Source organism: Artibeus jamaicensis, unplaced genomic scaffold (genome assembly GCF_021234435.1).
Source record: "Artibeus jamaicensis isolate MK-2021 breed Jamaican fruit bat unplaced genomic scaffold, CSHL_Jam_final contig_391, whole genome shotgun sequence".
In the NCBI taxonomy this organism is placed as follows: Eukaryota; Metazoa; Chordata; class Mammalia; order Chiroptera; family Phyllostomidae; genus Artibeus; species Artibeus jamaicensis.
In genome coordinates, this window is record NW_026521814.1 from 471,744 (window position 1) to 486,259 (window position 14,516).

Sequence of the window (14,516 nt, forward strand, 5' to 3'; positions counted from 1 at the left end):
AAGGAAGAATAATAGTGATGGAAGGAGGCTTCACTTGGGGTGGTGAACATACAATACAATATACAGATGATGTTTTATAAAATCATGCACCTAAAACCTATCTAATTTTACTAACCAGTGTCAGGCCAATAAATCTGATTTAAAAAAACAAAAACAAAAACCTCCTTGGCCAGAACTGGGTCATGTGGTCATTTTTAAACCAACAGCAATGGAAAGGTCATTAACATACTTGTCACAGACAAATCAGGCTTGGAGTCAGCTTCCCCTGAAGCACCTGGAAGGTGGATATGTTAACACAATCCAGTTTCTGCTCTGAAAAAGGAAGTTTGGGAAATATTGAAAAGTATAAAGTAAGTAAAATTGAGTCATAATGGCACCACCCAGAGGTAACAATGTTTAATGTTTTGTTATCTATCTTTATAATCTTTTGTCTATATATAATATAAATGTATTGTTTTCTTACAAATTGGGATTATATTCTACATAATACTTTGTAAACCTGATTTTTATTTATCATGCATCATGACCATCTTTCAATATCTTTAAATAAGCTTCAAGAAAATGATTTTTAAATGGCTGCTCATATTATATATTTCATCTCTTTGTATGATGGAAACAGTACTTACCAAGCAATCCTCACTTCTGTGGATATTTGGGCAATTTCCAATTTTTATAATATAAATAAATGCTGAGTGAACATGTGTGAACATAGGTCTGCATAACTTTCTCTGATTATTAGGAAAATTCCCCCAAGTTGAATTACTGTGAACATTTTAAAACTTTTGGTGTATATTGCAAAGTGCTTATTTCCAGGAAGTCTATACAAATCTGTACTCACACTACTAGTTTATAAAACAACTTAGTTCAGAGTAAATTACTTGTGTTTTTCCTTCTGTAATAAATGCAATATGAACAAGTCTTCTTTGATATCTTTGTAGGTCCAATCAGCTTCCTTAAATGTGAGACAGACCACTGAGGTTCTTCATTTCATTCTGGTACCACAATAACTTGGAAGGAGGAAAAAGCCATGGTTTTGGAGCTGTTAGTTTTTTTACAAACTCACAGTGTTGACTCTGGAGACTTAGGTTCCTTAGGTGTTGGTTTTCTCCATTCATGTGACCAGACTGAACTAAATAACTTCGTAGTTCCTTTCAACCTACTGGAAAAACAATGAAAATACAATGTTTATAAGTGCAACAACAAGAATTTTACAAACAGATAAAGGGTTTTAGCAAATAATGCAGAGTCTGATCTGTGAACACGGCATAATGGTCTTCTCCAAGTAATTTCTTTCTTTTTTCCCCACAAGCTTGTGTCCTTCCTCTACAAGCAGATTCTGAGGCTTAGACAGAGCTGAACTGGGAAGGAGTAAGGTGATCAGCCACCTAGCTGCTGAAATATAGACAGATCCCCAAATCTCCCCACCTCATTTATTCCACCGTTACAACTTTACTCCTTACATCTTTAGTGAAAACTAACCTAGGAGAACATTTATAATCATGGCTTGGCCTCTACTGGTAGTAGAAAACTAGCCTGTATTGATAACACGTGATATAAAAACAACACTAAAATCCCTTAAAAATTAGCACAATGTCTATAAATATTCAAGAGAATTTGATGTACAACAGAAGTCATCTGGTTCCATTTCTTCCCTTTTTCTACATCATCACACAGGGTCAAACAAAAGTGTTTTCTAACCATTTTTATTCTTGCCAGATTTTCAAAGCTTTTAGCTCATCCATATTTAAATCCTAAGAGGCAATAATGTATCTGTTGAGCAAAATATTTCAGCTATGTTTGGTTGAAAAATTTTTAATAGGTCATTATTCTTCCGGAAAAGGAAAAGCAAAGCATTAACAAAAACACACAATAAACCTCAAATGATTCAATGAAGTATCAAGTAATCTTACAGATAGTAGGGGACCATAGCAATCTTTGGTTCCAAGCAACCTCTGCTCAGCCCATGATTTACTCACGATAGACAAGCAAATAGGCAATCACCAAGTGTCCTGTAACCTTAGTGAGAACACAGGATTACAGAAAGGGTTTGGGGTGAAGAGCAGCCAAGCATCACCATGCTGAGACTGCCCACACTGAACCCCAGAGAGAGCCTGACCCTGGCTTGTTACTAAGTCTTAAACATGCACTGTCGAACCCTTAAATCTTGATAGCCATTGCACCCCAAAATACTAGTGCAAAAGTTAAAATCAATTTTTTTTACCTTCTTGGAGAAGATGACTTTCAGTATTTTTATCTAAATAGACTTCATGAAGGTCATAGCAGTGGTTTTCAACTGTGGCTGCCCATTAGAATCACCTGGAGAATTTTTATAACTTCCAAAGCCCGTGCTTCACTTCTAACCAATTAAATAAATATTTCTTCTGTTTTTCTTAATTATATTTTATTGTTTATGCTATTACAGTTGTCCAATTTTGCCCCCTTCACCCTCCTCCACCCAGTCCCCACTAAATAAATATTTCTAAAAGTAGGGCCCAGGCATCATTATTTTTCAGGGCTCTCTAGTTAATTCTAATATGTAGCCAAGGATTAGACCAACTAATGTAAGATTTATCCCAAGGAGTTATGTTATTCACTTGAGCTCATTGTGTTTATTTGACCAATATGGTGCCAGAAATTATGAGAATAATTAATGAAGTGACTCCCTCCACCCCAGGAAACCCAATTGCTTTTGGCTCTTACCTTCTTCATGGGGTGTCGTCAGCTGTGGTGTTTGTCGTATCCTCAATCAGCTGCTTGGGAGTTTTGAGGTTATCCCAAGGGTTCTGACACACCTTATGAAAACACCTTTTGTATTTTTCCCAGCCTACTCCCAAGCCACTCAGCTCAGAATTCTTGAGCAGGCCACGACTCTCAAGATACTAAAGTCAGCTAAGGTGAATGGATGTGAAATCCGGGCTCCTTTAGTAAAGACTTTAATGAAGACTTTAGAAAAGTCTAGGACATGGCAGCTTCGGGGAATGATTGGAGGACAGGGGAGAATGAGAGAGAATCTCTAGACCTTCCTCAGTCTTCATCCTCCATTCTTTGGTATCGACAATTCACATTTTCTCTACATCTCATGTAAGTTGCCACAAGAATCCGGCTTCAAAGTGCTAGAATGGATTCCCTTGGCAAAAAGACAAGCACCCACTCAACCTCCGCATTTAGTCACCTGTGCTCTCTCCTTGATTGTACATAGGTGTCACAGTACCAAAAAAATGGTATTTGAATTATCCTGTTAGGATTTTTCTCATGCCCTATTTATAAATACTCACTATGATCCATTCCTGTAAAATTGGCCTCCCAAACTCAGTGGTGGGGTTTTCAAGTGTTTTGGGTCATTTTTTAATGTACAATGGCTGTTTACTCTTATACATTTAGGAAGGAGGTAAGTGTTGTTTGTGTGCTGCAATTGCAGTGAGCATATTAAATACCGTGGTTGTCAAGCAAAATTTCCATGTGCAATTTCAGACAACAGACTCCAAAATGTACCCTCATATACCCACCCCTTTCCTAATGAGTTCTGACAAAGCAGGTAGTTAAAATTGTGTTTAGTCCTATCTCTTTGGTTCAAACATTAAAAATCTTCTTAGCAAAAAATGTGTTTTGCTTAACAAATAACATCAGTTTTGTCAGAGTCACTTTGTAGTTCAAACACAGTAGTGCTCCATTTGTCTACCTTTTCATTTTTCCTAGCTGTGTTTGCAGGCTGAGGTTGCTGCCATTAGGTCTCCACCCTTCATCCTTCAGGTCTATCCATTGTGCATACTCTGATTCACTCAGCAATGATAGACCAAGTTCATCTAGTTCCTGACAATTTACCTTTCGTGTCTGCATGTTGAATTTCATTATCTCCTGCATTGTGCTTCCATGATTATTGCTCAATAAAATTACAGCTCAGTTCAGATCTCAACAATATGGAAATAGGTGTACAGGGTTTCTTTACAAGTAAGGATGCCATATGCTCCTCTAAGAAAGAAAATATGTTAATTACCAAGGAAGAAATGCAGTAAAAAAACACAGAATTGCTGCAGACCTACTAAGTAAACAAGTAAGATACTATCTCTACAATGGGGATAAACATGGTAAATCCACCCCCTTGTTTTGTTGAATAAAAACAGAAAAGGCTAAAGAGTGAGAAAAAAGCCACTTTCTAGTGGTTACATAGCACATACGTAGATTGACACATTTCATACTTTAGGACCAAACTGTCCCACATCCTTGTTTTGGCCCTGCTAAGTTTAAATAAAGGTAAGATATTGAATTCAACAAGCTGTGCAAAGAACAACCTGAACTGAGTAATTAAAAACGACCAAACAAAAGTATGTTTTTCTCTCCTACTTTGCGCTACTTGAACTTGCTGCTCTTCAAGGTTTTGTCTTCACACTAGAACTTTTTGCTGAGGGGAATATTAAGTTCAGTCAATCATTGGTCTGCAAAATGACTGCTAGTGTTTGAATTCAACTCTTCAGGGTTTTTTCCCCCCAACTGCTTTGTGATTGTATGTAGAGCTTTGTTTAAGTGAGGGAAAAGAAAGAAGCTATACAGCTTATTTTTCATATTTGAGGTGCAAGTTTTATTTTCTTTATTTTATTTTTTTTATTTAGTTATTTTTCAAGTACAGTTTTTTGTCGATTTCTCCCATCCCAGCCCCACCCCATCCCGTGCTCCCCACCTCCCTCCCATCCCCGCCCCCCCAGCTCTTGTCCCTGCGTCCTTCATACTCGTTTCTCCAAATCCCTCCCCCCTTCCCCCTTAAATTCCCTTCCCTTTCCCCTCTGGTCACTGTCCCCTTGTTCTCTATTTCAGTGTCTTTGTTTTTATTCTGCTTGCTTGTTCGTTTTGTTGTTTAGCTTCCTGTTAAAGGTGAGATCCTATGGTATTTGTCTTTAACACCTGGCCTATTTCACTCAGCATAATGCTTTCCAGTTCCATCCATGTTGTTGCAAAGGATAGTAGCTCCTTCTTTCTCTCTGCTGCATAGAATTTCATTGTGTATATGTACCACAATTTTTGGATCCATTCATTTACTGATGGGCACCTAGGTTGCTTCCAACTCTTGGCTATTGTAAATTGTGCTGCTATGAACATTGTGGTGCATAGGTTCTTTGAAATTGATGTTTTAGGATTCTTGGGATATAATCCTAGCAGTGGAATTGCTGGGTCAAAAGGCAGGACAATTTTTATTTTTCTGAGAAAATCTCATACTGTTTTCCATAATGGTTGTGCCAGTCTGCAATCCCACCAACAGTGAACTAAGGACCCCTTTTCTCCACAACCTCTCCAACATTTGTTGTTTGTTGCTTTATTTATGATAGCCATCCTGACTGGTGTAAAGTGGTATCTCATTGTGGTTTTAATTTGCATCTCTCTGATAGCTAATGATATGCTATACAGCTTTTTAACTCAATAACACATTGGCAGAAAATTCTAGCAGAGTGAGATATGACTTCAATCAGTTTTTATGCCAAGGCACCTTCCTCCCTGCTACCCGAAGTCTTTCCAGAAAATGTCCAGCTGTAGCTAATATAAAAAGAACAGTTTGCATGACATTGATGTAACCTGGCAGTCAAAGAGAGGGTGCTGGAATGCACATATGTGAACAATGACAACTTCACTGTACTAGTCAGTGAAGGTGGTAGACACCATTGAGTGAGCATGTGTACTGTGTGGCTGTTGCATTGAAAATGACAAGAGTGAATAGAGTGGCAAATCTGCATCAAATTTTGCTCTAAGCTTGAACATTCCCCATAAAAACTATTCAGATGACTCAGAAGGCTGCAGCCATGGACAACTGGTGATTGGCAGCTTCATCACAGTAACACATACATTCATGCATCATTTCTCATGCAGAGTTTTTTTGGCAAAACATCAAATCACCAGGCGACTTTATAGCCCAGACTTGGCACCCTGAAACTTCTGGCTTTTCCCAAAATTAAAATCACCTTTGAAAGCGAAGAGATTTCAGGTCATTGATGAAATTCAGGAAAATATAACAGGGTTAGCAATTGGGAGAACTGTGTGAGGTCCCAAGGTACTACTTGGAAGGGGACTGAGACATCATTGTCCTATGTACAATGTATCTTGTATCTTCTTCAAAAAATGTCTTTATTTTTTATATTACATGGCTGGATAACTTTTGAATTGACTTTGTATGCACTACCCACATCTCTTTCTTCCCACACAGGAGCCCACACAATTTCCTCCAGAAGAAAACTCAGGCAAGTATGTCTAATAACCATTTACAACTTGAGATCTCCATAAGTTAGCATCTGTACTGTCAGTATATAACAATGGCCAGCAATTTTGTAAAGTACACAAATAAGCAGGTAAGTTTTGTCTTACCTGCTGGCAGAATTAAAATAAGAAAATACAGGCAAGCCTTTAGCAAGTGGCCCTTAATGAGACAAAAACTTCTGGGGACCTAGCTCCAGTCTCAGTTGGTTTAGCCTAATATTATCAGAATTCCAAACTGGCAAACACCTAACATTGAGACATAGGGTTTCCAAGGAAACAGAAAACTCTCCATCTCCTTAGCTCTCAGTATTTTATCCACCACGAAGTTAGGGAGAAGTACAATCCAAGTTCAAGTCCTCTAAATTGAAGAGCACAGATAAGCCTTAGTCTCAGTTTACTCATCAGTTTATGAAGATGATAATCTCTTTTAGCTCTCTTAGCACCCAGAGAAATAAGCATTATTATTCTCCCTTAACAAATCAGGAAACTGAGGCTGAACAAAAAAATAATCTCAGAATTATTTAACTAGTAGACCTATGAGCTAGGCACTCAACATACCTCTTTGTACCTACCATGTATCTGATCTTAAAGCATGTATGGTAGCTTCAACCTTGTGACTTTGAAGCATTCCAAGGCTTTAGCACCTGAATAATTAAGATCATCTGATGACAGGTAATATACCTTGCTATGACAGTTCCCAAACTTGATTGAAATGGAATTGTAGAGAGGGGGTGAATATGTTCCTTGTTCCTTTATTTCAACAATGTTATAATATATATTCATCTTTATAAATAAATTTATAGAACTTCCTACTTCAGTTCTCTTTCTGTGCATCCTTCCACAAAGTGTATTTGCAGACACAAGCGTAGCTGTAGGAAGGCTGTGTCACTGGCCAGGCCTGCTGAAGTATGTGTGCTGGGCTTTTCCCTTCCTGACTTCCAGTGTCCTTGTGGACATCAAAGACCTTGCACATTCTAGGAGCAAGGAAACCACTTGGGGTCATCAGAGGGGGCTGGACAAAGTATCAGGCCACAGCCAGGGGCACAACTGCTGAATAGTTCACACACCATGTGCAGGCAACTTGCCATGCAAGACCCTCACCAAAATGATAATGCAGAAACAGCCAAGCAAGCTCCAGCACAAGCTATGGGTGGTGTTCTCTGGATGGCGACAGATGGCCTGCACTGGCTGGCTCCCATGGGAGTCCCTGCTGCTGGTGACTGACAATACCCAGCTGTCCGACTCTGCTGCTTTCTGTGATTGCTGGAAGGCCAGTTGCCTCACCTTGGGTTTAACCCACATATTTCACAGTCTTGTTGCACCCCCTTTTCTCCCATTGCTACCATCCCAGATGACTCTCCACTCATGTCCATCACCTAGTTTTAAACTGGGCATCTTTCTCTTACTGATTTGTAAGCATTCATTGCATATTAAAAGAATTAGCTTTTATTTTCTGAAGTTATTTTTTCCTAGTATTTGTCTCTTAACTTTTTAAATAGTATGCTTTTTTCTATTCAGACATCTTAAACTTTTGCTCATCAAATAAATGGATGTCTTTTCCCTTATGATTTCTAGATTTTCTGTCATGCTTAAAAGAGCCTTCCTTGCTATAAGATTTTTTACTTGCCCATGTTTTTGTCCAGTGTTTTTTATCATTTCAGTGCTTGTGTGCAATATTTGATTTGTTTGTAATTTATCTTCAGTATAAAATAAGTTAGTGATACAAATTTCTATTTTTCATACAATTAGGCAGAACCCCGACATCCTTGCTGCATAATGGATGTCTGTTCCTCTAACTTGAAATACCAACATACTAAATTCCTTACCTACTTGGGTCCATTTCTGGACTCTCATTTCCATCCCACTGGTGTGTCTAGTTTCAAAGTTTTAAAATTATTATAACCTTACAATATATTTTTAAAATTATTATAACCTTACAATATATATTTTCATATTTTCTCCATGCCTGGCCCCACACTCTGTTATTACTCTTTTGTTTCACAATTTGCCTGGTTCTTTCCTTACCTTAACCATGAGCTGAACTTTAGTCTCTTTTTGCATGAGGTCTGACCTCAGGAATGCAGCAAGAGATGGAAAATAAGAGGGCAGGGCCTGCTAGTGAGGTGCTGTGTAGACCAGAAATTTTCAGCCTTTTTCATCTCATGGCACACATAAACTAATTACTAAAATTCTGTGGCACACCGACAAATATATTTTTTGCCAATCCGACAAAGAAAACAGGTATAGTTTTGATTCTGTCCCATTGGACAGCTATTGTTGTGTTGGCTGTTGTCATTTTTTAAATTTGACAGTCTAAGGGAAAAGAGGTCAGTGCCCCTGACTAAATAGTCAAGTATTTCATGTTTTAAAAACTCTTGCGGCACCCTAGTTGAAAAGTGCTGGTGTAGACTGTAAACCTTTACCTCAGACTCTAATTAGTTTCCTTTATTTTTATAGTTTCTGCAGAATATCGGGGCTAGCACTCACAATTGAACCGGGCCAATTATTCACTGATTGGTCCAAGCATGTAATAATATAATTGCTCCGCCAGTTGCTGGCAAGCAAGGAGGCTACATTGAAATCATCTCTTGGCTGGACAACGGGCAGCAAGAATGTCTGAGTAAATTGCTCCCACCACTGAAATGCTAGTGAGATACAGAGTGGATGTGAGAGGGGCAGGGAATAAAGGATACATTTGCCATTCAAAGGCCATAGAGTGAAGAGAAACCGTGTTCCTATTCTTACCTCCAAGGCAAGGAGACATAGTCATTGTCTTACTTCCTACAGCAAAGAACAAATAGATGGGCCATTCTACGGATTGAGAATGGTATAAGCAAAGTTGGAATGCAAGAAGTGGGGATTTTGACTTGCACACTACTGTGTACGTCTTGTGTACATTTTTCTAGGACTTGCAATTCTACTAGAAAGTTGTCTCCTTTAGACATTTACAGTCTTCAGAATAATACAGTCTTCCTACCAAAAGTTTTTTTAGAATATTGTTTAAATGTCAAAAACTGTTTTTGTTAAGTATGGCTAGAAAAACACATTGGATTTAATTTTGCAAATTGTAATCTAAAAAAATGGAGTAGAAACAAGGGCACATCTATTTAATAGAAGCAATGATACCCTCCCCAGGGTACAGCTTTAAAAATGGCTGCCAGGGAAGCATTTGATCCGAGACTACAGCTAAGCTTCAAGGTGACAAGTGGGCAATTGTTTCAAATGGGAAATAAACTCTTTCCCTTTTTACCACCTCCACTGAAGCAGAAATTTGGAGATTGCAGGGGTCTTATGTTACTTAAGCTGAGATCCAAAGCGATACCAATCTCAAATTTCTCTATTTATTCAATCCACTCAAAGGAAAGTCCCACTCCATTCTCCAATGGAAACATTAGAGTCTGAAGAAGCAAAAATTTTTTATACTGAGGGCCTTTGTGTGATGATTGTACAAACATTACATGATCCATGGTGCATATGTACAATTTATCTTTTAGGAAGAGCTTCACACATCCCCCCGAGCACCTCACACTTATGGTCACAGCTTCTGAACCACAGAATGTTAAGCATCTTTAAAACACACACGCCCTTTTGACGATTTTATCCAAAATTCAAAATTATTAAGTCAAAGTAAACAAAAAATTATATATATTGAAAGTTATTTCTAATATAAAATTGAAAACAACTAAAATTCCCAATAAGTGTTTACCCATATGATAAATTATTAGACTGTTAAAGAGCATATTTTGAAGAATAGTTAATGATATAGAGATATGTACAAAAACTAATATAGAGTATTATAACATGTGCAGAGTATTTATAAATATATAAGAAATTCATAAATATGTTACTATAGAAATCCAAATTTCCCCCGGCTCCCATCAGCTTATTTATAAGGAAGGGCACTGAATCCAAGGGATCATCAGCTCTTAACTTCCGAGTTACAAACCCTCAGGCTTCCTTCTGCCAAGCACCCCTTTGGAAGCCGTGGGTTCTCCAAGGTGAAGAACATGGGCAGGACCCAGACTGCATGTACCATTTCCCATTTATCCTGGAACACCAGCTCCTTCCCAACAATCAAGTCCCGTGAAAGGGCATGAAGCAGAGAAACAGGCCCCAGCAATCACCTCACAGAAAATGACCCCAAATTGCACATATAATTTCTGCTCATGTCTTATTAGTAAGAAGTTCACTGCATGGCCACACTCAGCCTTAGGGAACCTGGAAATGGCAGATTTTAGTTGGCAACCATGTATCCAGTAAGAAGAGCAGAACGAATTTTGAGGTCAGCCAGTAGTCTACCACATCACATTCTATACTCTTAAAAAAATAGAGAAAGGAAGTATGCCCAAATATTCACAGTGGTCATCTCTAACTAGTAGAATTTGGTGTGATTTTTCTCTTTATATTTTCTGAATTGTCTAAGCTTTCTGCAATGACTATTTCCTTCATAAGATAATGAAAAACATTATTAATTTACAGAAAAAAAGACTAGATAAAAATATTCAAAAATATATCAGCAGTTGTCTTTGGAAGATGAGACTACGTGTAATTTTTCTTTATGTTTTCTGAATTTTTGGTAATTTATTTGAAGTTTGATAAAATAGCTCACCAAATGTCTTCGTTTCTGCAGCGGCATGTAGGAACAGCATTATGGCCTACATCTGGGTCTCACACGTGGTCACAGTTATGGTGTGCTTCTGTCAGCGCCCCCTGTTTTCTTTGTTTTACAATAGAAAGGAAGCCTGTTTACTTATGACTCAGTCAAATTACAGATGACCTGAAATTCCTCAACCTGCCCTCCAAAGCAACCATTTTAAATAACTCTCTGATTCATTTCTAGAATGGAAGTCACGTTCAACAGCTAACTAGTTCTCTTCATAGCAAGTTGCAGGTCTCTCTGCCTGAATAACAACTTCTCATATCCGTGCTCAGCTACCCTCTTGGTGCTGTCCCTTCTTAACATATATTACACTCAGTCAAATTTATCTCACCAGACTAAGTCCATCGCCACCCACTCACCTCGATCCCCAGTATGATTAAATTTCAGTGGGACATTTTTGAAGACCTGAAGAAATCAATTCTGAATAGTCAGATCATAGAAACTGAAAGTATAAGAAACTAAAATATTTGGAAGGAATAGGATTCTCCCAGTTACTGTTAAATCTCACTGTAAGGTCACTCAAGGATAGCTCTGTTTAGGAGTATGTACAACAAAGAGAAGTCAATTAAAGCAAACTTAAAAAAAACAAAAAGTGGGCACCAGTACTCTGGAAATGTTACAAAATTGTAAAATACTTCTTCCCCCTTTCCCCCTTTTCACTTTTTTTCATCTATCTTTCTATCATCCTCAGTATCTGAAGATCATACAGAAGGCAAATAGTGTAAAAAACAACAACCTATGCACCCCAATGTTCATAGCAGCACAACTTACAATAGCCAAGGTCGGAAGCAACCTAGGTTCCCATCAGTAAATGAATGGATCCAAAAACTATGGGACATTTACACAATGGAATTCTATGCAGCAGAAAGAAAGAAGGAGCTCCTGTCCTTTGCAACAGAATGGATGGAACTGGAAAGCATTATGCTGAGTGAAATAAGCCAGGCGGTGAAAGACAAATACCATAGGATCTCACCTTTAACAGGAAGCTAAACAACAAAACAAACAAGCAAGCAAAATATAACCAAAGACACTGAAATACAGAACAGGCTGACAGGGACCAGAGGGGAGAGGGGAGGGAATGTCAGGGGAAAAGGGGAAGGATTTACAGAAACTAGTATAAAGGATACATGGACAACAACTAAGGCGTGTGGAAATGGGAGGGAGGTGGGGAGCACTGGGGGATGGGCTGGGATGGGAGTAAAGACAGAAAACTGTACTTGAACAACAATTAAATTTTAAAAATTTAAAAAAAACAACAAATACTAAAAGCACTTAGCATTTGTCAGTACTTACAAGCACAAAAACTCCACCTGCACTTTTTCAGGGAACAAGTGATGTGATTTATAATGTAAAATTTTATACTGTGATTTCCACCAAATGATTTAGTTAAAATAGGAATATCTATTTATTAGGCATGTTTCTCAAAATCACTCTGAATAAGGACACTGACATTCTGGATGGCTCATATACATCTTCACCCGAAACCAGCCCAGACTGACTGGTTTCACTGACATTCAAATGATGATTTGGTAGGAAGGAAGGAAGTGAGAGAGAACAACAGAAAAGAACATGATTCTACTTCACTTCTCTTATTATATTAAGATTCCAAAATGTTTTATTTTTCCCTCGCCTCACCACTTTCAAAACCTTTACTCTTAGTAACTTATTTTCTTATTCAATTGTTCTCCTGATTTTACAGTTCTTTAAAACTACACAATGTTGTAATTTCCTAGTCATCTGCCCTGATGTAGTAGTTCTTTCTTCCTTTTTTTTTTCTGAGAAACACAGAGTACAAACACAGAGTCAAAAACACGGCTGACTCCTGCCAGCTGTTCTGCACCTCTCTTTGCAAAGACTGAGACAACGAATTAGCAAGGTCTGGAAAAGACACTGGCATTCAGGCTGCCCGTCACTGCCAAATCCAATAAACAATGACAGTGATTGAATCTTTTATGTGCACTTTATTCAGATGGCTGGCAATCCGATAAGATGGCAGGTTCATACCCTAACAGACCATCTTGTCTTCTCTTTCCCGGTCAGTTTTTTTATAACAGGGAATAAACCAGGTGCGGTGAAGGCTTTGAAATTCAGGGGAGATTAGGTGAGCAAAGCTGTAACATTCCTGTTCTCAGCAGTAGCTGTTCCCCTGAACAGCAGTTATCTGAATCCTCCTGGAACACAAAGGTCCGGTGCTGCTCAAACCTTGTTGGCTGAGAAGGGAGCGGTTGACCCAGCTCTCCCCCAAAGGGCCGGATGTCCCCAGGCAGTAATCTTCTAGCAGTACTGTCTTCCCCCCAGGAGGTCAGCTTTCTCCCCCCCCCCCCCCAGCCAGGATGGCCTTATCTGTAGTTTCTGAAACAAAAGCCTTAACATACACATTACTTGCTAGACTTATAACTTGTAACTTTTAACTTTAAGCTAAAATTTTCCAAGTCTTGAGCCCCCTAACAAAATTATCCTAGGATTTTTCCTTATAACTACTATTTTATTTATAATATAAAAAGGAGGAGTTTTTATTTCCTTATTTCCAGCTTCTATTTTCCTGACCTAGACTATTATTTATGAAACCCAATAGACAACTAAGAGATAGGTAGGTTGTTTACTTAATTTTAAAAAGGACAAAGAGAAAGAGGAGGAGGAGAAGAAACTTACTTGAAACATCAAGTAACCCAGGGCTTTTTAGAATAATCCAAACTTTACTGATGTGTTTGTAGATGAAGCTTTTTATAATCCCCAACCCTTTATACTTTCCAGATCTTAGACCTTATTGCCTTTCTGAATTAGTAATTATTATAATGTTTGTATCCATACCAATAAATTCCCTTTAAAACGTTGGTTTAGGTAACTGTGCTACTTAAAGTCAGCATTGTCTAGAAAATATTTTTAAAAGAGCCTCTGTTGCAGTCTATTTCTAGGACATGCTAACATGCTGGGCACCACCAACTTTGACTGAACTAGGAACCCTTTCTCTCTCTAGCGAATGGATCTCCAGAAGACAACGGCACATCCAGAATGAAATGTTTGATGTGAATAAAACATTTTTTGTTTCAATAGAGCCCGCTTATTGTCTCCCCAAAAGAACAGTCCCCACTGTACTTAGGGCAGCAGAACCACAGAGAGCTAAGACATGGAATAAGACTGAGGTGACGTGGAGAGGGAAGATGGCAGTGTGGTAAGAGGGAGCAGATTCCACTTCCCCCTACACACGGGAGAAACACCGAGCCGATCTATGGAGGAACCGAGCAAACAGAGCAATCAAACATTGTAGCAGACACTGAAAAACCAGATGGTAAGGAGAACGCTTCAGGACAATAAGGGCCCAGAGAGGCTGCAGCCTCAGGCCTGGTGCTGGCCGGCCATGCCACAGGGCTCTTGGGGGAGAGCCGGGTCAACCATTCCTTCCTCCAAGGTTTGAGCAGCACCAGGAGAGATCTGATTGCTTGAAGTCATAGAGAGAGGAATAAGGACTAAGTGACAAACACACAGGGGCTATGAGCACCCACGCATAGCCCTGGGAAGAGTGTGGGCCAAGCCTGTGTGACCAGAGGCAGTCTGGCCCAGTGCCTGCAACCTGGGGAGAGTGTGCTTTGTGGAAGACTCAGAGACCACACCCATAAAA